This window comes from Aristolochia californica, unplaced genomic scaffold (assembly GCF_029961685.1).
Source record: "Aristolochia californica isolate CCGP_79_NKW_82.1479 unplaced genomic scaffold, dmAriCali1.0.hap1 SCAF_8, whole genome shotgun sequence".
NCBI classification, from domain to species: Eukaryota; Viridiplantae; Streptophyta; class Magnoliopsida; order Piperales; family Aristolochiaceae; genus Aristolochia; species Aristolochia californica.
The window spans coordinates 11,928,203-11,953,085 of record NW_027182279.1 but is presented as its reverse complement, the minus strand read 5'-3'; positions in this window follow the sequence as shown (position 1 = coordinate 11,953,085).

Genomic DNA, 24,883 nt, shown 5'->3' with positions numbered 1-24,883 from the left:
ATAGATCACAACAAAATACAAATTTTAGAGCTTATGTATGCAAAAGAATTTGAAAAGTATAATACATGTGAGTGAAGAAAATTATTTTGAAGCACTAAAAATGAACACCAAAGTTTAGTTATCCAAGTTGGGGAAATTCCACCTGTAAAACCCCAGATAGCTTGGAGGAATTTTATAAGAAAGAGAATCCTAATTGATCCTAACTTGTTTTAAATGTGGTGGATATGCATGCGAGAAATATTGAAGCTGCGAACGACGTAATGATCCAAAAATTTCAAGGCGTAGAAAAAATTAAAATTCTCAAGTAAACCTACGGTGGGATATTTACCAAAGCCAAACAACCCACTTTTTGCCTATTTCACAAAAAGCTGACCTAAAAAATCACAAATACTTTTTGGAATTATCTCTCTCAGCATTTGTACATTTCCATTTTGGATGTTCAAGTTATTTTTTCATACATGAGTTTTTCACTCTCCCAGTTTTCTTTTAAACAGAAAGATAAGGCAAATATAGATCACAACAAAATGGAAATTTTAGAGATGATGTATACAAAAGAATTTGAATACTATAATAAATGTGAGTGAAGAAAATTATTTTCACGGACTAAAAATGAACACCAAAGTTTTGTTATCCATGTTGAGGAAATTCCACTAGTACCACCCCAGATAGCTTGGTGGAATTCTATAAAATAGAGATTCCTAATTGATCCTAACATGTTTTAAATGTGGTGGATATGCATGCCAGAAACATGTTTATGATGCAAATGACCTAATGGTCCAAAAATTTCAAGGAGTTGGAAAAATTAAAATTCTCAAGTTAACGTGTGGTAGGATATTTAGCAGAGCCAAACAACCCAATTTTTTCCTGTTTTACAATAAGCAGACCTATAAAATCACAGATACTTTTTGGAATTATATCTCTCAGCATTTGTGCATTTCCATTTTGGATGTTCAATTTTTTTTTTCAAACTTGAGTTTTTCACTCTCCCAGTTTTCTCGTAAACAAAAAGATAAGGCAAATATAGATCACAAAAAAAAAGAAATTTTAGAGTTTAAGTATGGAAAATAATTTGAAAACTATAATAAATGTGAGTGAAGAAAGTTATTTTCACGCACTAAAAATGAACACCAAAGTTTTGTTATCCACATTGGGGAAATTCCACTAGTACAACCCCAGATAGCTTGGTGGAATTTTATAAGAAAGAGATTGCTAATTGATCCTAACATGTTTTAAATGTGGTGGATATGCACGCCAGAAACATTTTGAAGATGCAAATGACCTAATGATCCAAAAATTTCAATGAGTAGAAAAAATTAAAATTATCAAGTTGACGTGCGGTGGGATATTTACAAGAGCCAAACAACCCACTTTTTGCCTATTTTACTAAAAGCGGACCTAAAAAATAACAGATAATTTTGGAATTATCTCTCTCAGCATTTGTGCAATTCCATTTTGGATGTTCTATTTTTTTTTCAAACTTGAGTTTTTCACTCTCCCAGTTTTCTCGTAAAGAAAAAGATAAGGCAAATATATATCACAACTAAATAGAAATTTTAGAGTTTCTGTATGCAAAAGAATTTGAAAACTATAATAGATGTGAGTGAAGAAAGTTATTTTCACGCACTAAAAATGAACACCAAAGTTTTGTTATCCACGTTGTGGAAATTCTACTAGTACAACCCCAAATAGCTTGGTGGAATTTTCTAAGAAAGAGATTCCTAATTGATCCTAACATGTTTTAAATGTGTTGGATATGCATGCCACAAAGATGTTGAAGATGCAGATGACCTAATGATCCAAAAATTTCTAGGAGAAGAAAAAATTGAAATTCTCAAGTTTACGTGCGGTGGGATATTTACCAGAGCCAAACAACCCACTTTTTGCCTATTTTACTAAAAGCGGACCTAAAAAATAACACATAATTTCTGAATTATCTCTCTCAGCATTTGTGCAATTCCATTTTGGATGTTCAATTTTTTTTTCAAACTTGAGTTTTTCACTCTCCTAGTTTTCTCGTAAACAAAATGATAAGGCAAATATATATCACAACTAAATAGAAATTTTAGAGTTTCTGTATGCAAAAGAATTTGAAAACTATAATAGATGTGAGTGAAGAAAGTTATTTTCACGCACTAAAAATGAACACCAAAGTTTTGTTATCCACGTTGGGGAAATTCTACTAGTACAACCCCAGATAGCTTGGTGGAATTTTATAAGAAAGAGATTCCTAATTGATCCTAACATGTTTTAAATGTGTTGGATATGCATGCCACAAACATGTTGAAGATGCAGATGACCTAATGATCCAAAATTTTCTAGGAGAAGAAAAAATTGAAATTCTCAAGTTTACGTGCGGTGGGATATTTACCAGAGCCAAACAACTTTTGCCTATTTTACTAAAAGCGGGCCTAAAAAATCATAGATACATTTGGAATAATCTTTCTCAGCATTTTTGCATTTTCATTTTGGATGTTGAATTTTTTTTTCAAACTTGAGTTTTTCACTCTCCTAGTTTTCTCGTAAATAAAAAGATAGGCAAATATAGATCACAACAAAATGGAAATTTTAGAGTTTATGTACGTGAAATAATTATAAAACTATAATAAATGTGAGTGAAGAAAGTTATTTTCACGCAATAAAAATGAACACCAAAGTTTTGTTATCGACGTTGGGGAAATTCCACTAAGAAATCCCGTGATAGCTTGGTGGAATTTTATAAGGAAGAGATTCCTAATTGATCCTGACATGTTTTAAATGTGATGGATATGCATGCCAGAGACATGTTGAAGATGCAAATGACCTAATGATCCAAAATTATATAGGAGAAGAAAAAATTAAAATTCTCAAGTTTACATGCGGTGGGATATTTACCATAGCCAAACAACCCATTTTTTGCCTATTTTACAAAAAGCGGACCTAAACAATCACAGATACTTTTTGGAATTATCTCTCTCAGCATTTGTGCATTTCCATTTTGGATGTTCAATTTTTTTTGTTCAAACTTGTGTTTTTCACTCTCCTAGTTTTCTCGTAAACAAAAAGATAAGGCAAATATAGATCACAACAAAATGGAAATTTTAGAGTTTATGTATGTGAAAGAATTTGAAAACTATAATAAATGTGAGTGAAGAAAGTTATTTTCACATACTAAAAATGAGCACCAAAGTTTTCGTATCCACGTTGGGGAAATTCCACTAGTACGAGCCCAGATAGCTTGGTTGAATTTTATAAGAAAGAGATTCCTAATATATCCAAACATGTTTTAAAAGTGGTGGATATGCATGCCAGAAACATGTTGAAGATGCAAATGACCTAATGATCCAAAAATTTCAAGGAGTAGAAAAAATTAAAATTCTCAAGTTAACGTGCGGTTGGATATTTACCAGAGCCAAACAACCCACTTTTTGCCAATTTTACTCAAAGCGGACCTTAAAAATCACATATACTTTTGGAATTATATCTCTCATCATTTGTGCATTTCCATATTGGATGTTCAATTTTTTTTTTCAAACTTGAGTTTTTCACTCTCCCAATTTTCTCGTAAACAAAAAGATAAGGCAAATAAAGATCACAACAAAATGGAAATTTTAGAGTTTATGTATGTGAAAGAATTTGAAAACTATTATAAATATGAGTGAAGAAAGTAATTTTCACGCACTAAAAATGAACACCAAAGTTTTGTTATCCACGTGGGGGAAATTTCACTAGTACAACCCCAAATAGCTTGGTGGAATTTTATAAGAAAGAGATTCCTAATTGATCCAAGCATGTTTTAAATGTGGTGGATATGCATGCCAGAAACATGTTGAAGATGCAAATGACCTAATGATCCAAAAATTTCAAGGAGTAGAAAAAATTAAAATTCTCAAGTTAACGTGCGGTGGGATATTTACCAGACACAAACAACCCACTTTTTGCCTATTTTACAAAAAGCGGACTTAAAAAATCACAGATACTTTTTCAATTATCACTCTCAGTATTTGTGCATTGCCATTTTGGAAGTTCAATTATTTTTTTCAAATTTGAGTTTTTCACTATCCCATTTTTCTCGTAAATAAAAAGATAAGGCAAATATAGATCACAACAAAATGGAAATTTTAGAGTTTATGTATGCAAAAGAATTTGAAAACTATAATAAATGTGAGTAAAGGAAGTTATTTTCACGCACCAAAAATGAACACCAAAGTTTTGTTATGCACATTGGGGAAATTCAAGAAGTACAACCCCAGATAGCTTGGTGGAATTTTATATGAAAGGAATTCCTAATTGATCCTAACATGATTTAAATGTGGTGGATATGCATGCCAGAAACATGTTGAAGATGCAAATGACCTAATGATCCAAAAATTTCAAGGAGTAGAAAAAATTAAAATTCTCAAGTTAACGTGCGGTGGATATTTACCAAAGTCTAACAACCCACTTTTTACCTATTTTACAAAATGCAGACCTATAAAATCACAAATACTTTTTGGAATTATCTCTCTCAACATTTGTGCATTTCCATATTTGACGTTCAATTTTTTTTTTCAAACTTGAGTTTTTCACTCTCCCAAGTTTCTCGTAAACAAAAAGATAAGTAAAATATAGATCATAACAAAATGGAAATTTTAGAGTTTACGTTAGTGAAATAATTTGAAAACTATAATAAATGTGAGTGAAGAAAGTTATTTTCACGCACTAAAAATGAACACCAACGTTTTGTTATCCACGTTTGGGAAATTCCACTAGTACAACCCCTGATAGCTTGGTGGAATTTTATAAGAAAGAGATTCCTAATTGATCCTAACATGTTTTAAATGATGTGGATATGCATGCCAGAAACATGTTGAAGAGGCAAATAACTTAATGATCCAAAAATTTTAAAGAGTAGAAAAAATTAAAATTCTCAAGTTACACGTGTGGGGGGATATTTACCAGAGCCAAACAACCCACTTTTTGCCTATGTTACAAAAAGCGGACCTAAAAAATCATAGATATTTTTGTGAATTATCTCTCTCAGCATTTGTGCATTTCCATTTGGATGTTCAATTTTTTTTTCAAACTTGAGTTTTTCACTCTCCCAGTTTTCGCGTAAACACAAAAATAAGGCAAAAACAGATCACAACAAAAAAAAAATTTTGAGTTTCTCTATAGAAAATAAATTGAAAACTGAAACAAATGTCAGTAAAGAAAGTTATATTCACGCACTAAAATTGAACACCAAAGTTTTGTTACCCACGTTGGGGAAATTCCACTAGAACAACCCCTTATATCTTGGTGGAATTTTATAAGAAAGAAATTCCTAATTGTTCCTAACATGTTATAAATGTCGTGGATATGAATGCCAGAAACATGTTAAAGATGCAAATGACCTAATGAACCAAAAATTTCAGGAAGTCAAATTAAAGTACTCAAGTTAACGTCCAGTGGGATTATTACTAGAGCCAAGCAACCCACTTTTTTCCTATTTTACAAAAAGCGGACCTAAAAAATCACAGATACTTTTTGGAATTTTCTCTTCCAGCATTTGTGCATTTCCATTTTGGATGTTCAATTTTTTTTTCAAACTTGAGTTTTTCTCTCTCCCAGTTTTCTTGTAAACAAAAAGATAAGGAAAATATAGATCACAACAAAATGGAAATTTTAGAGTTTACGTATGTGAAAGAATTTGAAAACTATAATAAATGTGAGTGAAGAAAGTTATTTTCACGCACTAAAAATGAACAAAAGTTTTGTTATCCACGTTGGGGAAATTCCACTAGTACAAACCCAGATAGTTGGTGGAATTTTATAAGAAATAGATTCCAAATTGATCCTAACATGTATTAAATGTGGTGGATATGCATACCAGAAACATGGTGAAGATGCAAATGACCTAACGATCCAAAAATTTCAAGGAGTAGAAAAAATTAAAATTCTCAAGTTAACGTGTGGTGGAATATTTACTGGAGCCAAACAACCCACTTTTTGCCTATTTTACTAAAAACAGACCCAAAAAATCACAGATAAGTTTTAAATTATCTCTCTCAGCATTTGTGCATTTCCATTTTGGATGTTCAATTTTTTTTTTCAAATTTGATTTTTTCACTTTCCTAGTTATCTCATAAACAAAAAGATAAGGCAAATATAGATCACAACAAAATGGAAATTTTAGAGTTTATGTATATGAAAGAATTTGAAAACTATAATAAATGAGAGTCAAGAAAGTTATTTTCACACACTAAAAATGAACACCAAAGTTTTGTTATCCACGTTGGGGAAATTCCACTAATACAACCGAAGATAACTTGGTGGAATTTTATAAGAAAGATATTTCAAATTGAACCTAACATGTTTTAAATGTGGTGGATATGCATGCCAGAAACATGTTGAAGATGCAAATGACCTAACGATCCAAAAATTTCAAGGAGTACAAAAAATTAAAATTCTCAAGAACACGTGCGGTGGGATATTTACCAGAGCCAAACAACCCACTTTTCGCCTAGTTTACAAAAAGCAGACCTAAAAAATCACAGATACTTTTTGGAATTATCTCTTTCTGTATTTTTCCATTTCCATTTTGGATGTTCAATTTTTTTTTGAAACTTGAGTTTTTCACTCTCCCAGTTTTCTCGTAAACAAAAAGAGAAGGCAAATATAGATCACAACAAAATGGAAATTTTAGAGTTTATTTATGCAAAATAATTTGAAAACTATAATAAATGTGAGTGAAGAAAATTATTTTCAAGCACTAAAAATGAACACCAAAGTTTTCTTATCCACGTTGGGGAAATTCCACTTGTACAACCCCAGATACCATGGTGGAATTTTAAAGAAAGAGATTCCTAATTGCTCCTATCATGTTTTAAATGTGGTCGATATGCATGCTAGAAACATGTTAAAGATGCAAATGACCTAATCATCCAAAAATTTCAAGGAGTAGAAAAAATTAAAATTCTCAAGTTAACGTGCGGTGGGATATTTACGAGAGCCAAACAACCCAATTTTTGCCTATTTTACTAAAAGCGGACCATCAAAATCACAGATACTTTTGGAATTATCTCTCTCAAAATTTGTGCATTTCCATTTTGGATGTTCAATTTTTTTTTTTAAACTTGAGTTTTTCACTCTCCCAGTTTTCTCGTATTTTAACAAATAGATAAGGCAAACATAGATCACACCAAAATGGAAATTTTTGAGTTTATGTTTGTGAAAGAATTTGAAAACTGTAATAAATGTGAGTGCAGAAAGTTATTTTCACGCACTAAAAATGAACACCAAAGTTTTGTTATCCACGTTGGGGAAATTCCAGTAGTACAAACCCAGATAGCTTGGTGGAATTTTATAAGAAAGCGATTCCTAATTGATCCTAACATGTTTTAAAAGTGGTGGATATGCATGCCAGAAAAATATTGAAGATGCAAACGACCTAATGATCCAAAAATTTCGAGTAGAGAAAAATAAAATTCTCAAGTTCACGTGCGGTGGTTTATTTGCCTGAGCCAAACAACCCACTTTTTTCCTATTTCACAAAAAGAAGACCTATAAAATCACAGATATTTTTTGCTCAGCATTTGTGCATTTGCATTTTGGATGTTCAATTTTTTTTTCAAACTTGAGTTTTTCGCTCTCCCTGTTTTCTCGTAAACAAAAAGATAAGGGAAATATATATCACAACAAAATTGGAATTTTAGAGTTTATGTATGCAAAATAATTTGAAAACTAAAATAAATGTGAGCGAAGGAAGTTATTTTCACTCACTAAAAATGAAGACCAAAGTTTTGTTATGCACATTGGGTAAATTCCAATTGAACAACCCCAGAAAGCTGTGTCGAATTTTATAAGAAAGACATTCCTAATTCATCCTAACATGTTTTAAATGTGGTGGATATGCATGCCAGACCATTGTTGGAGATGCAAATGACCTAATGATCCAAAAATTTCAAGGAGTTGAAAAAATTAAAATTCTCAAGTTAACGTGCGGTAGGATATTTACTTGAGCCCAACAACCCACTTTTTGCCTATTTTACTAAAAGCAGACCTAAAAAATCATAGATACTTTTTGAATTATATCTCTCAGCATTTGTGCATTTCCATTTTGGTTGTTCAATTTTTTTGTTCAAACTTGAGCTTTTCACTCTCCCAATTTTCTCGTAAACAAAAAGATAAGGCAAATATAGATCTCAAAAAAATGGAAATTTTAGAGTTTATGTATGTGAAATAATTTGAAAACTATTATTAATTTGAGTGAAGAAAGTTATTTTCAAGCACTAAAAATGAACACCAAAGTTTTGTTATCCACGTTGGGAAAATTCCGCTAGTACAACCCCAAATAGGTTGGTGGAATTTTATAAGAAAGAGATTCCTAATTGATCCAAACATGTTTCAAATGTGGTGGACATGCATGCCAGAAACATCATGAAGATGCAAATGACCTAATCATCCAAATATTTCAAGCAGTGGAAAAAATTAAAATTCTCAAGTTAACGTGCAGTGGGATACTTACCAGAGCCAAACAACCTACTTTTTGCCTATTTTATAAAAAGCCGACCTAAAAAATCACAGATACGTTTTGCAATTATAACTCTCAGCATTTGTGCATTTCCATTTTGGATGTTCAATTATTTTTTTCAAATTTAAGTTTTTCACTCTCCCAGTTTTCTCGTAAATAAAAGGATAAGGCAAATATAGATCACAACAAAATGGAAATTTTAAAGTTTATGTATGCAAAAGAATTTGAAAACTATAATAAATGTGAGTGAAGGAAGTTATTTTCACGCACTAAAAATGAACACCAAAGTTTTGTTATCCACGTTGGGGAAATTCCACCAGTACAACCCCTGATAGCTTGGTGGAATTTATAAGAAAGAGATTCCTAATTGATCCTAACATGTTTTAAATGATGTGGATATGCATGCAAGAAACATGTTGAAGATGCAAATAACCTAATGATCCAAAAATATCTAGGAGTAGAAAAAATTAAAATTCTCAAGTTAAACGTGCAGTGGGATATTTACCACAGCCAAACAACCCACTTTTTACCTATGTTACAAAAAGCGGACATAAAAAATCACAGATATTTTTGTGAATTATCTCTCTCAGCATTTGTACATTTCCAATTTGGATGTTCAATTTTTTTTTTCAAACTTGAGTTTTTCACTCTCCCAGTTTTCTCGTGAACACAAAAATAAGGCAAAAATAGATCACAAAAAATAGAAATTTTTGAGTTTATGTATGGAAAATAATTTGAAAACTAAAATAAATGTTAGTGAAGAAAGTTATATTCACGCACTAAAAATGAACACCAAAGTTTTGTTTTCCACGTTGGGGAAATTCCACTTGAACAACCCCATATAGCACTGTGGAAATTTATAAGAAATAGATTCCTAATTGATCCTAACATATTTTAAATGTCGTGGATATGAATGCCAAAAACATGTTAAAGATGCAAATGACCTAATGATCCAAAAATTTCAAGAAGTAGATCAAATTAAAATTCTCAAATTAACGTGCAGTGGGATATTTACCTAAGACAAACAACCCACTTTTTGCCTATTTTACAAAAAGCACACCTAAAAAATCAAAGATACTTTTTGGAATTATCTCTTCCAGCATTTGTGCATTTCCATTTTGGATGTTCAATTTTTTTTTCAAACTTGAGTTTTTCTCTCTCCCAGTTTTCTCGTAAACAAAAAGATAAGAAAACTATAGATCACAACAAAATGGAAATTTTAGAGTTTACGTATGTGAAATAGTTTGAAAACTATAATAAATGTGAGTGAAGAAAGTTATTTTCACGCACTAAAAATGAACACGAAAGTTTCGTTATTCACGTTGGGGAAATTCCACAAATACAAACCCAGATTGCTTGGTGGAATTTTATAAGAATTTGATTCCAAATTGATCCTAACATGTATCAAATGTGGTGGATATACATGCCAGAAACATGGTGAAGATGCAAATGACCTAACGATAAAAAAATTTCAAGGAGTAGAAAAAATAAAAATTCTAAAGTTAATGTGCAGTGGGATATTTACCACAGCCAAACAACCCACTTTTTACCTATGTTACAAAAAGAGGACCTAAAAAATCACAGATATTTTTGTGAATTATCTCTCTCAACATTTGTGCATTTCCAATTTGAATGTTCAATTTTTTTTTCAAACTTGAGTTTTTCTCTCTCCCAGTTTTCTCGTGAACAAAAAATAAGGCAAAAATAGATCACAAAAAATAGAAATTTTAGAGTTTATGTATGGAAAATAATTTGAAAAATAAAATAAATGTTAGTGAAGAAAGTTATATTCACGCACTAAAAATGAATACCAAAGTTTTGTTTTCCACGTTGGGGAAATTCCACTAGAACAACCCCATATAGCTCTGTGGAAATTTATAAGAAAGAGATTTCTAATTGATCCTAACATATTTTAAATGTCGTGGATATGAATGCCAGAAACATGTTAAAGATGCAAATGACCTAATGATCCAAAAATTTCAAGAAGTAGATCAAATTAAAATTCTCAAGTTAACGTGCAGTGGGATATTTACCTGAGCCAAACAACCCACTTTTTGCCTATTTTACAAAAAGCGCACCTAAAAAATCAAACATACTTTTTGAAATTATCTCTTCCAGCATTTGTGCATTTCCATTTTGGATGTTCAATTTTTTTTTTCAAACTTGAGTTTTTCTCTCTCCCAGTTTTCTCGTAAACAAAAAGATAAGGAAAATATAGATCACAACAAAATGGAAATTTTAGAGTTTACGTATGTGAAATAATTTGAAAACTATAATAAATGTGAGTGAAGAAAGTTATTTTCACACACTAAAAATGAACACCGAAGTTTTTTTATCCACGTTGGAGAAATTCCACTAGTACAACCCCATATAGCTTGGTGGAATTTTATAAGAAAGAGATTCCTAATTGATCCTAACATCTTTTAAAAGTGGTGGATATGCATGCCACAAACATATTGAAGATGCAAACGACCTAATGATCCGAAAATTTCAAGGAGTAGAAAAAATTAAAAATCTCAAGTTAACGTGCGGTGGGATATTTACGAGAGCCAAGCAACCCACTTTTTGCCAATTTTACAAAAAGCAGAGCTAAAAAATCATGGATACTCTTTGGAATTATCTCTCTCAGCATTTGTGCATTTCCATTTTCAATGTTCAATTTTTTTTTTCAAAATTGAGTTTTTCTCTCTCCCTGTTTTCTCATAAACAAAAGATAAGGCAAATATGGATCATAACAAAAAGGAAATTTTAGAGTTTATGTATGTGAAAGAATTTGAAAACTATAATAAATGTGAGTGAAGAAAGTTATTTTCACCCACTAAAAATGAACACCAAAGTTTTGTTATCCACGTTGGGGAAATTCCAGTAGTACAGCCACAGATAGCTTGGTGGAATTTTATAAGAAAGAGATTCCTAATTGATCCTAACATGTTTTAAATGTGGTGGAGATGCATGCCAGAAACATGTTAAAGATGCAAATGATGTAGTGATCCAAAAATTTCAAGGAGTAGAAAAAATTAAAATTCTCATGTTAGAGTGCGGTGGGATATTTACCAGCGCCAAACAACCCACTTTTTGCCTATTTTACTAAAGCTGAACCTAAAACATCACAAATAATTTTTGGAGATATCTCTCTCAGCTTTAGTGCATTTCCATTTTGGATGTTCAATTTTTTGTTTTCTAACTTGAGTTTTTCATTCGCCTAGTTTTCTCGTAAAAAAACAGATAAGGCCAATATAGATCACAATAAAATGGAAATTTTAGAGTTTATGTATGCAAAAGAATTTGAAACTATAATAACTGTGAGTGAAGAAAGTTATTTTCACGCACTAAAAATGAACACCAAAGTTTTCTTATCCACCTAGGGAAATTCCACGAGTACAACCCCAGATTGCTTGGTGGAATTTTATAAGAAAGAGATTCCTAATTGATCCTAACATGTTTTAAATGTGGTGGATACGCATGCCAAAAACAAGTTGAAGATGCAAATGACCTAATGATCCAAAAATTTCAAGGAGTAGAAAAACATAAAATTCTCAAGTTAACGTGCGGTGGGATATTTATCAGGGCCAAGCAACCCACTTTTTGCTACTTTACAAAACGCGGACCTAAAAATTCACAGATACTTTTTGTAATTATCTCTCTCAGCATTTGTGCATTTAAATTTTGGATGTTCAATTTTTTTTTCAAACTTAAGTTTTTCACTCTCTTTGTTTTCTCGTAAACAAAAAGATAAGGCAAATATACATCACAACAAACTGGAAATTTTAGAGTTTAAGTATGCAAAAGAATTTGAAAACTATTAGAAATGTGAGTGAAGAAAGTTATTTTCACGCACTAAAAATGAACACCAAAGTTTTGTTATCCATGTTGGGGAAATTCCACTAGTACAACCCCTAATAGCTTGGAGGAATTTTATAAGAAAGAGATTCCTAATTGATCCTAACATGTTTTAAATGTGGTGGATATGCATGCCAGAAACATGTTGAAGATGCAAATGACCTAATGATCCAAAAATTTCAAGAAGTAGAACAAATTAAAAATTCTCAAGTAAACGTGCGGTGGGATTTTTACCAGAGCCAAACAACCCACTTTTTGGAATTATTTCTCTCAACATTTGTGCATTTCCATTTTGGATGTTCACTTTTTTTTTCAAACTTCAGTTTTTCTCACTCTGAGTTTTCTCGTAAACAAAAAGATAAGCCAAATATAGATCACAACAAAATGGAAATTTAAGAGTTTGTGTTTTCATAAGAATTTAAAACTATAATAAATGTGAGTGAAGAAAGTTATTTTCACGCACTAAAAATGAACATCGAAGTTTTGTTATCTACGTTGGAGAAATTTCTCTAGTACAACCCCAGATAGCTTGGTGGAATTTTATAAGAAAGAGATTCCTAATTGATCCTAACATTTTTTAAACGTGTTGGATATGCATGCCAGAAACATATTGAAGATGCAAACAACCTAATGATCAAAAAATTTCAAGAAGTTGAAAAAATTAAAATTCTCAAGTTAACTTGTGGTGGGATATTTACTAGAGCCAAACAACCCACTTTTTGCCAATTTTACAAAAAGCGGACCTACAAAATCGCAGATACTTTTTGGAATTATCTCTCTCAGCATTTGTGCCTTTCCATTTTGGATGTTCAATTTTTTTTTTCAAACTTGAGTTTTTCACTATCCCAGTTTTCTCATAAACAAAAAGATAAGGGAAATATAGATCATAATAAAATGGAAATTTTAGAGTTTATATATGAGAAAGAATTCAAAAACTATAATAAATGTGAGTGAAGAAAGTTATTTTCACGCACTAAAAATGAACACCAATGTTTCGTTATCCATATTGGGGAAATTCCACTATTACAACCCTAGATAGCTTGGTGGAATTTTATAAGAAAGAGATTCCTAATTGATCCTAACATGTTTTATATGTGGTGGATATGCATGCCAGAAACATGTTGAAGGTGCAAATGACCTAATGATCAAAAAATTTCAAGGAGGAGAAAAAATTAAAATTCTAAAGTTAGCGTGCGGTGGGATAATTACCAGAGCCAAACAACCCACTTTTTGCCTATTTTACAAAAATCGGACCTAAAAAATCATAGATACTTTTAGGAAATATGTCTTTTAGCATTTGTGTATTTCCATTTTGGATGTTAAATATTTTTTTTCGAGCTTTACTTTTTCACTCTCCTAGTTTTCTCGTAAACAAAAAGATAAGGTAAATATAGATCACAACAAAATGGAAATTTTAGAGTTTATGAATGCAAAAGAATTTGAAAACTATAATAAATGTGAGTGAAGAAAGTTATTTTCACATACTAAAAATGAACACAAAAGTTTTGTTATCCACGTTCGGGAAATTCCACAAGTACAACCCCAGATAGCTTGGTGGAATTTTATAAGAAACAAATTTCTAATTTATCCTAACATGTTTTAAATATGGCGGACATGCATGCGAGAAACATATTGAAGATGAAACGACGTAATGATCCAAAAATTTCAAGGAGTAGAAAAAATTAAAATTCTCAAGTAAACGTGCGGTGAGATTTTTACTAGAGCCAAACAACCAACTTTTTGCCTAATTTACAAAAAGCTGACCTAAAAAATCATAGATAATTTTCGGAACTATCTCTCTCAGTATTTGTGCATTTCCATTTTGGATGTTCAATTTTTTTTTCAAACTTGAGTTTTTCACTCTCCCAGTTTTTCTCGTAAACAAAAAGATAAGGCAAATATAGATCACAACAAAATGGAAATTTTAGAGTTTATGTATGTGAAAGAATTTGAAAACTAAAATAAATGTTAATGAAAAAATTTATTTTCATGCACTAAAAAAGAACACCAAAGTATTGTTATCCACGTTGGGGAAATTCCACTAGTACAACCCAAGATTGCTTGGTGAAATTTTATAAGAAAGAGATTCCTAATTGATCCCGACATGTTTCAAATGTGGTGGAGGTGCCTGTCAGAAACATATTGAAGATGCAAATGACTTATTGATCCAAAATTTCAAGGAGTAGAAAAAATTAAAATTCTCAAGTAAACGTGCGGTGGGATATTTACTAGAGCCAAACAACCGACTTTTTGCCTATTATACTAAAAGCTGACCTAAAAAATCACAGATACTTTTTGGAATTATCTCTCTCAGCATTTCTGTATTTCCATTTTGGATGTTCAATTTTTTTTTCAAACTTGAGTTTTTCACTCTCCCAGTTTTCTCGTAAAAAAAAAAGATAAGGCAAATATAGATCCCAACAAAATAAAAATTTTACAGTTTATGTATGTGAAAGAATTTGAAAACTTTAATAAATGTGAGTCAAGAAAGTTATTTTCACGCTCTAAAAATGAACACCAAAGTTTTGTTATCCACGTTGGAGAAATTCCACTAGTACAACCCTAGATAGCTTGGTGGAATTTTATAAAAAAGAGATTCCTAATTGATCTTAACATGTTTTAAATGTGGTGGATATGCATGCCAGAAACATGTTGAAGATGCAAATGACCTAATGATCCTAGAATTTCAAGGAATAGAAAAAATTAAAATTCACAACTTATCGTGGGGTGGGATATTTTCAAGAGCAAAACAACCCACTTTTGGCCTATTTTACAAAAAGTAGACCTAAAAAATCACAGAAACTTTTTGGAATTATCTCTCTCAGTATTTGTGCATTTCCATTTTGGATGTTCAATTTTTTGTTTTCAAACTTGAGTTTTTCAGTCTCCTTGTTTTCACGTAAATAAAAAGATAAGAAAAACATATATCACAACAAAATGGAAATTTTAGAGTCTATGTATGTGATAGAATTTGAAAACTATAATAAATGTGAGTGAAGAAAGATATTTTCACGCACTAAAAATGAACACCAAAGTTTTGTTATCCATGTTGGGGAAATTCCAGTAGTAAATCCCCAGATAGCTTGGTGGAATTTTATAAGAAAGAGATTCCTAATTGATCCTAACATGCGTAAAATGTGGTGCATATGCATGCCAAAAACATGTTGAAGATGCAAATGACCTAATGATCCAAAAATTTCTAGGAAAAGAAAACATTAAAATTCTCAAGTTGAAGTGCGTTGGGATATTTACTAGAGCCAAACAACCCACTTTTTGCCTATTTTACAAAAAACCGACCTAAAAAATCACAGATACTTTTTGGAATTATCTCTCTCAGCATTTGTGCATTTCCATTTTGGATGTTCACTTTTTTTTTTCAAACTTGACTTTTTCTCTCACCCAGTTTTCTCGTAAATATAGATAACAACAAAATGGAATTTTAGAGTTTATGTTTGTGAAAGAATTTCAAAACTATAATAAATGTGAGTGAAGAAAGTTATTTTCACGCACTAAAAATGAACACCAAAGTTTTGTTATCCATGTTGGGGAAATTCCACTAGTACAACCCCAGATTCCTAATTGATCCTAACAAGTTTTAAATGTTGTGAATATGTATGCCAGAAACATGTTGAAGATGCAAATTCCATAATGATCCAAAAAATTCAAGGAGTAGAAAAAATTAAAATTTTCAAGTTGACGTGCAGTAGGATATTTACCAGAGCCAAACAACACACTTTTTGCCTATTTTACAAAACGCGGACCTAAAAAATCACAGATACTTTTTGGAAATATGTCTTTTAGCATTTGTGCATTTCCATTTTGGATGTTAAATATTTTTTTTCAAACTTTAGTTTTTCACTCTCCTAGTTTTCTCGTAAACAAAAAGATATGGTAAATATAGATCAAAACAAAATGGAAATTTTAGAGTTTATGTTTGTGAAAGAATTTCAAAACTATAATAAATGTGAGTGAAGAAAGTTATTTTCACGCACTAAAAATGAACACCAAAGTTTTGTTATCCATATTGGGGAAATTTCACTAGTACAACCCCAGATTCCTAATTGATCCTAACAAGTTTTAAATGTTGTGAATATGTATGCCAGAAACATGTTGAAGATGCAAATTACATAATGATCCAAAAAATTCAAGGAGTAGAAAAAATTAAAATTTTCAAGTTGACATGCAGTAGGATATTTACCAGAGCCAAACAACACACTTTTTGCCTATTTTACAAAACGCGGACCTAAAAAATCACAGATACTTTTTGGAAATATGTCTTTTAGCATTTGTGCACTTCCATTTTGGATGTTAAATATTTTTTTTCAAACTTTAGTTTTTCACTCTCCTAGTTTTCTCGTAAACAAAAAGATAAGGTAAATACAGATCACAACAAAATGGAAATTTTAGAGTTTATGTATGTGAAGGAGTTTGAAAACTATAATAAATGTGAGTGAAGAAAGTTATTTTCACGCACTAAAAATGAACACCAAAGTTATGTTATCCACGTTGGGGAAATTCCACTAGTACAACCCCAGATATCTTTGTGGAATTTTATAAGAAAGAGATTCCTAATTGATCCTAACATGTTTTAAATGTGGTGGATATGCATGCCAGAAACATATTGAAGATGCAAACGACGTAATAATCCAAAAATTTCAAGGAGTAGAAAAAATTAAAATTCTATAGTAAACGTGAGGTGGGATAATTACAGGAGCCAAACAACCCACTTTTTGCCTATTTTACAAAAAGCTAACCTAAAAAATCACAGATACTTCTTGGAATTATCCCTCTTAGAATTTTTGCATTTCCATTTTGGATGTTCAATTTTTTTTTGCAAACTTGAGTTTTTCAGTCTCTCTATTTTCTCGTAAACAAAAAGATAAGGCAAATATAGATCACAACAAAATGGAAATTTTAGAGTTTATGTATGCAAAAGAATTTGAAAACTATAATAAATGTGAGTGAAGAAATTTATTTTCACGCACTAAAAATGAACACCAAAGTTTTGTTATCCACGTTGGGGAAATTCCACTTGCACAACCCCAAATACCATGATGGAATTTTATAAGAAAGAAATTGCTAATTGATCCTAACATGTTTTAAATGTGGTGGATATGCATGCCAGAAACATATTGAAGATGCAAATGACCTAATGATCCAAAAATTTTAAAGTGTTGACAAAATTAAAATTCTCAAGTTAACGTGCGGTGGGATATTTACAAGAGCCAAACAACCCACTTTTTGCCTATTTCACAAAAAGCAGACTTAAAAAATGATAGATAATTTTGAAATTATCTCTCTCAGCATTTGTGCATTTCAATTTTGGATGTTCAATTTTTTTTTCAAACTTGAGTTGTTCACTCTCCCAGTTATCTCGTAAACAAAAAGATAAGGCAAATATAGATCACAACAAAATGGAAATTTTATGGTTTATGTATGCGAAAATATTTGAAAACTATAATAAATGTGAGTGAAGAAAGTTATTTTCACGCACTAAAAATGAACACCAAAGTTTTGTTATCCATGTTGGGGAAATTCCACTAGTACAACCCCAGATAGCTTGGTGGAATTTTATAAGAAAGAGATTCCTAATTGATCCTAACATATCTTATATGCATGCCAGAAACATGTTGAAGATGCAAATGACCTAATGATCAAAAACTTTCACGGAGTAGAAAAAATTAAAATTCTCAAGTTAACGTGCGGTGGGATATTTTCCAGAGCCAAACAACCCACTTTTTGCCTATTTTACAAAGAGCGGACCTAAAAAATCACAGATACTTTTTAGAATTATCTCTTTCAGCATTTGTCCATTTCCATTTTAGATGTTCAATTTTTTTTTTCAAACTTGAGTTTTTCACTCTGCCTGTTTTCTCGTAAACAAAAATATAAGGCAAATATAGATCACAACAAAATGGAAATTTTACAGTTTATGTATGCAAAAGAATTTGAAAACTAAAATAAAAGTGAGTGAAGGAAGTTAATTTCACACACTAAAAATGAACACCAAAGTTTTGTTATACACATTGGGGAAATTCCACTAGTACAACCTTAGATACCTTGGTGGAATTTTTTCAGAAAGGGATTCCTAATTGATCCTAACATGTTTTAAATGTGGTGGATGTGCATGCCAGACAATTGTTGGAGATGCAAATGACCTAATGATCCAAAAAATTCAAGGAGTTCAAAAAATTTAAATTCTCAAGTTAACGTGCTGTGGGATATTTATCAGAGCCAAACAACCCACTTTTTGCCAATTTTACTAAAAGCGGACCTAAAAAATCGTAGACACTTTTTGGAATTATCTCTCTCAGCATTTCTGCATTTCCTTTTTGGATGTTCAATTTTTTTTTCAAACTTGAGTTTTTTGCTCTCCCAATTTTCTCGGAAACAAAAAGATAAAGCAAATATAGATCACAACAAAATGGAAATTTTAGAGTTTATGTGTGTGAAAGAATTTAAAAAATATAATAAATATGAGTGAAGAAAGTTATTTTCACGCACTAAAAATAAACACAAAAGTTTTGTTATCCACGTTGGGGAAATTCCACTAGTACAACCCCAAATAGCTTGGTGGAATTTTATAAGAAAGAGATTCCTAATTGATCCAAAATGTTTTAAATGAGGTGGATATGCATGCCAGAAACATGTTGAAGATGCAAATGACCTAATGATCCAAAAATTTCAAGGAGTAGAAAAAATTAAAATTTTCAAGTTAACGTGCGGTGGGATATTGACCAAAGCCAAACAACCACTTTTTGCCTATTTTACAAAAAGCCTACGTAAAAAATCACAGATAGTTTTTGGAATGATCACTCTCAGCATTTGTGCATTTCCATTTTGGATGTTCAAATATTTTTTTCAAATTTGAGTTTTTCACTCTCCAGTTTTCGCGTAAATAAAAAGATAAGGCAAATATAGATCACAAGAAAATGGAAATTTTAGAGTTTATGTATGCAAAAGAATTTGAAAACTATAATAAATGTGAGTGAAGGAAGTTATTTTCACGCACTAAAAATGAACACCAAACTTTTGTTATCCACATTGAGGAAATTCCACTAGTGCAACCCCAGATAGCTTGGTGGAATTTTATAAGAAAGGGATTCCTAATTGTTCCAAACATGTTTTAAATGTGGCGGATGTGCATGCCAGACCATTGTTTGAGATGCAAATGACCTAATGATCCAAAAAATTAAAGGAGTTGAAAAAATTAAAATTCTCATGTTAACGTGCGGTGGGATATTTACTAGAGCCAAACAACCCACTTTTTTCCTATTTTACTAAAAGCGGACCTAAAAAATCGCAGAAACTTTTTGGAATTATATTTCTCAGCATTTGTGCATTTCCATTTTGGATGTTCAATTTTTTTTTTCAAACTTGAGTTTTTCACTCTCCCAAGTTTCTCGTAAACAAAAAGATAAGAAAAATATAGATCACAACAAAATGGAAATTTTAGAGTTATGTTTGTGAAAGAATTTGAAAAATATAATAAATGTGAGTGAAGAAAGTTATTTTCACGCACTAAAAATGAACACCAAAGTTTTGTAATCCATGTTGGGGAAACTCCACTAGTACAACCCCAGATAGCTGGGTGGAATTTTTTAAGAAAGAGATTCCTAATTGATCCTAACAAATTTTAAATGTTGTGGATATGCATGGCATAAACATGTTGAAGATGCAAATTACCTAATGATCGAAAAATTTCAAGGAGTAGAAAAATTTTAAATTTTCAAGTTAACGTGTAGTGGGATATTTACCAGAGCCAAACAACCCACTTTTTGCCTATTTTACAAAAAGTGGACCTAAAAAATAACAGATACTTTTTGGAATTATCTCTTTTAGCATTTGTGCATTTCCATTTTGGATGTTCAATTTTTTTTTTCAAACTTTAGTTTTTCACTCTCCTGGTTTTTTCGTAATCAAAAAGCTAAGGCAAATATAGATCACAACAAAATGGAAATTTTAGAGTTTATGTATGTGAAGGAATTTGAAAACTATATTAAATGTGAGTGAAGAAAGTTATTTTCACGCACTTAAAATGAACACCAAAGTTTTGTTATCCACGTTGGGGAAAATCCACTAGTACAACCCCATATAGCTTGGTGGAATTTTATAAGAGAGAGATTCCTAATTGATACTAAAATGTTTTAAATGATGTGGATATGCATCCCAGAAACATGTTGAAGATGCAAATAACCTAATCATCCAAAAATTCCAAGGAGTAGAAAAAATTAAAATTCTGAAGTTAAACATGCGGTGGGATATTTACAGGAGCCAAACAACCCACTTTTTGCCTATGTTACAAAAAGTGGACCGAAAAAATCAGAAATACTTTTGTGAATTATCTCTCTGAGCATTTGTACATTTCCATTTTGGATGTTCAATTTTTTTTTCAACCTTGAGTTTTTCAGTCTCCTAGTTTTTTCGTAAACACAAAAATAAGGCAAAAATATATCACAACAAAATAAAAAATTTAGAGTTTATGTATGGCAAATAATTTGAAAACTAAAATAAATGTGAGTGAAGAAAGTTATATTCACGCACTAAAAATGAACGCCAAAGTTTTGGTATCCACATTTGGGAAATTCCACTAGAACAACCCCAGATAGCATGGTGGAATTTTATAAGAAAGAGATACCTAATTCATCCTAACATGTTTTAAATGTCGTGGATATGAATGCCAGAAACATGTTAAAGATGCAAATGACCTAATGATCCAAAAATTTCAAGAAGTAGAAAAAATTAAAATTCTCAACTTAATGTTATGTTGGAGATTTACCAAAGCCAAACTACTCACTTTTTGCCTATTTTAAAAAAAGCGGACCCAAAAAATCACAGATAATTTTGAAATTATCTCTCTCAGCATTGGTGCATTTCCATTTTGGATGTTCAATTTTTTTTTTCAAACTTGAGTTTTTTACTCTCCCATTTATCTCGTAAACAAAAGATAAGCCAAATATAGATTGCAACAAAATGGAAATTTTAGAGTTTATGTATGTGAAAGAATTTGAAAACTATAATAAACGTGAGTGAAGAAAGTTATTTTCATGCACTAAAAATGAACACATAAGTTTTGTTATCCACGTTGGGGAAATTCTACTAGTACAACCCCAAATTGCTTGGTGGAATTTTTATAAGAAAGTGATTCCAAATTGATCCTAACATGTTTTAAATGTGGTGGATATGAATGCCAGAAACATGTTGAAGATGCAAATGACCTAATGATCCAAAAATTTCAAGGAGTAGAAAAAGTTAAAATTCTCAAGTAAACGTGCGGTGGCATATTTACCAGAGCCCAACAACTCACTTTTGCCCAATTTTAAAAAAAGCCGACCTAAAAAATCAAAGATACTTTTTGGAATTATCTCTCTAAGTACTTGTCCATTTTGCATTTTAGATGTTCAATTTCTTTTTTGAAAGTTGAGTTTTTCATTCTCCCAGTTTTCTCGTAAACAAAAAGATAGGGCAAATATAGATCACCACAAAATGGAAATTTTAGAGTTTTTGTATGCAAAAGAATTTGAAAACTATAATAAATGTGCGTGAAGAAAGTTATTTTCACGCACTAAAAATGAACACCAAAGTTTTCTTTTCCACATTGGGGAAATTCCACTAGTACAACCCCTAATAGCTTGGTGAAATTTTATAAGAAAGAGATTCCTAATTGATCCTAACATGTTTTAAATGTGGTGGATATGCATGCTAGAAACATGTTGAAGATTCAATGACCTAATGATACAAAAATTTCAAGGAGTAGAAAAAATTAAAATTCTCAAGATAACGTGCGGTGGGATATTTACCAGAGCCAAACAACCCACTTTTTGCCTATTTTACAAAAAGCTGACCTAAAAAATCATAGATACTGTTTGGAGTTATCTCTCTCCGCATTAGTGCTTTTCAATTTTGGATGTTCAATTTTTTTTTCAAACTTGAGTTTTTCACTCTCCTAGTTTTCTGGTACACAAACAGATAAGGCCAATATAGATCACAATAAAAAAGAAATTTTAGAGTTTATGTATGCAAAATAATTTGAAAACTATAATAAATGTGAGTGAAGAAAGTTATTTTCACGCACTAAAAATGAACACCAAAGTTTTGTTTTCCACGTTGGGGAAATTCCACTAGTACAACCCCTAATAGCTTTGTGGAATTTTATAAGAAAGTGATTCCTAATTGATCCTAACATGTTTTAAATGTGGTGGATATGCATGCCAAAAACATGTTGAAGATGCAAATGACCTAATGATCCAAAAATTTCAAGGAGTAGAAAAAAATAAAATTCTCAAGTTAACGTGCGGTGGGATATTTACCAGAGCCAAACAACCCACTTTTTTCCTATTTTACAAAAAGCTGACCTAAAAAATCACATATACTTTTTGGAGTTATCTCTCTCAGCATTAGTGCATTCCATTTTTCATGTTCAATTTTTTTTTTCAAACTTGAGTTTTTCACTCTCCTAGTTTTCTCGTAAACAAACAGATCAGGCCAATATAGATCACAAGAAAATGGAAATTTTAGAGTTTATGTATGCAAAAGAATTTGAAAACTATAAAAAATGTGATTGAAGAAAGTTATTTTCACGCACTAAAATTGAACACCAAAGTTTTGTTATCCACATTGGGGAAATTCCACTAGTACAACCCCAGATAGCTTGGTGGAATTTTATAAGAAAAAGATTCCTAATCGATCCTAACATGTGTTAAATGTGGTGGGTATGCATGCCAAACACATATTGAAGATGCAAATGACCTAATGATCCAAAAATTTCAAGGAGTAAAAAAAATGAAAATTCTGAATTTAACATGTGGTGGGATATTTACAAGTGCCGAACAACCCACTTTTTACCTATTTTCCAAAAATCGGACCTAAGAAATTACAAATTATTTTTGGAATTAAATCTCTCAACATTTGTGCATTTCCATTTTGGATGTTCAATTTCTTTTTTTCAAACTTGAGTTTTTCTCTCTCCTAGTTTTCTCTTCAACAAAAAGATAAGGCAAATATAGATCACAACAAAATGGAAATTTTAGAGTTTATGTATGTGAAAGAATTCTAAAACTATAATAAATGTGAGTGAAGAAAGTTATTTTCACGCACTAAAAATGAACACCAAAGTTTTTTTATCCATGTTGGGGAAATTCCACTAGTACAACCCCAGATAGTTTGGTGGAATTTTATAAGAAAGAGATTCCTAATTGATCCTAACATGTCTTAAATGTGGTGGATATGCATCCCAGAAACATGTTGAAGATGCAAATGACCAAATGATCCTAAAATTTCAAGAAGTAGAAAAAATTAATATTCTCAAGTTACGTGCGGTGGGATATTAACTCTGCCAAACAAGCCCAATTTTTTCCTATTTTACAAAAAGTGGACCTAAAAAATCATAGATAATTTTTGGAATTATCTCTCTCAGCATTTGTGCATTTCCATTTTGGATGTTAAATTTTTTATTTAAAACTTGAGTTTTTCATTCTCCCAGTTTTCTCGTAAACAAAAAGATAAGGCAAATATTGATCACAACAAAATGGAAATTTTAGAGTTAGTGTTTGCATAAGAATTTTAAAACAACAATAAATATGAGTGAAGAAAGTTATTTTCATGAACTAAAAATGAACACCGAAGTTTTGTTATCTATGTTGGAGAAATTCCTCTAGTACAACCCCAGATAGCTTGGTGGAATTTTATAAGAAAGGGTTCCTAATTGATCCTAACATGTTTTAAATGTTGTGGATATGCATGCCAGAAACATATAGAAGATGCAAACGACCAAAAGTTCCAAAAATTTCGAGTAGAAAAAATTAAAATTCTCATGTTATCGTGTGGTGGGATATTTACTAGAGCCAAACAACCCACTTTTTGCCAATTTTACAAAAAGATGACTTAAAAAATCACAGATTCTTTTTGGAATTATCTCTCGCAGCATTTATGAATTTCAATTTTGGATGGTCAATTTTTTTTTTCAAACTTGAGTTTTTCACTCTCCCAGTTTTCTTGTAAATAAAAAGATAAGGCAAATATAGATCATAAAAAAATGGAAATTTTAGAGTTTAAGAATGAGAAAGAATTTGAAACTATAATAAATGTGAGTGAAGAAAATTATTTTCACGCAATAAAAATGAACACGAAGGTTTCCTTATCCATATTGGGGAAATTCCACTAATACAACCCCAGATAGCTTGGTGGAATTTTATATGAAAGAGATTCCTAATTGATCCTAACATGTTATAAATGTGGTAGATATGCATGCCAGAAACATGTTGAAGATTCAAATGACCTAATGATCCAAAAATTTCAAGGAGCAGAAAAAATTAAAATTCTCAAGTTAGCGTGCGGTGGGATATTTACTAGAGCCAAACAACCCACTTTTTGCCTATTTTACAAAAAGCGGACCTAAAAAATCATAGATACTTTTTGGAGTTATCTCTCTCAGCATTAGTGCATTTCATTTTTGGATGTTCAAATTTTTTTTTTCAAACTTGAGTTTTTCCCTCTCCCAGTTTTCTCGTAAAAAAAAGATAAGGCCAATATGGGTCACAATAAAATGGAAATTTTAGAGTTTAAGTATGCAAA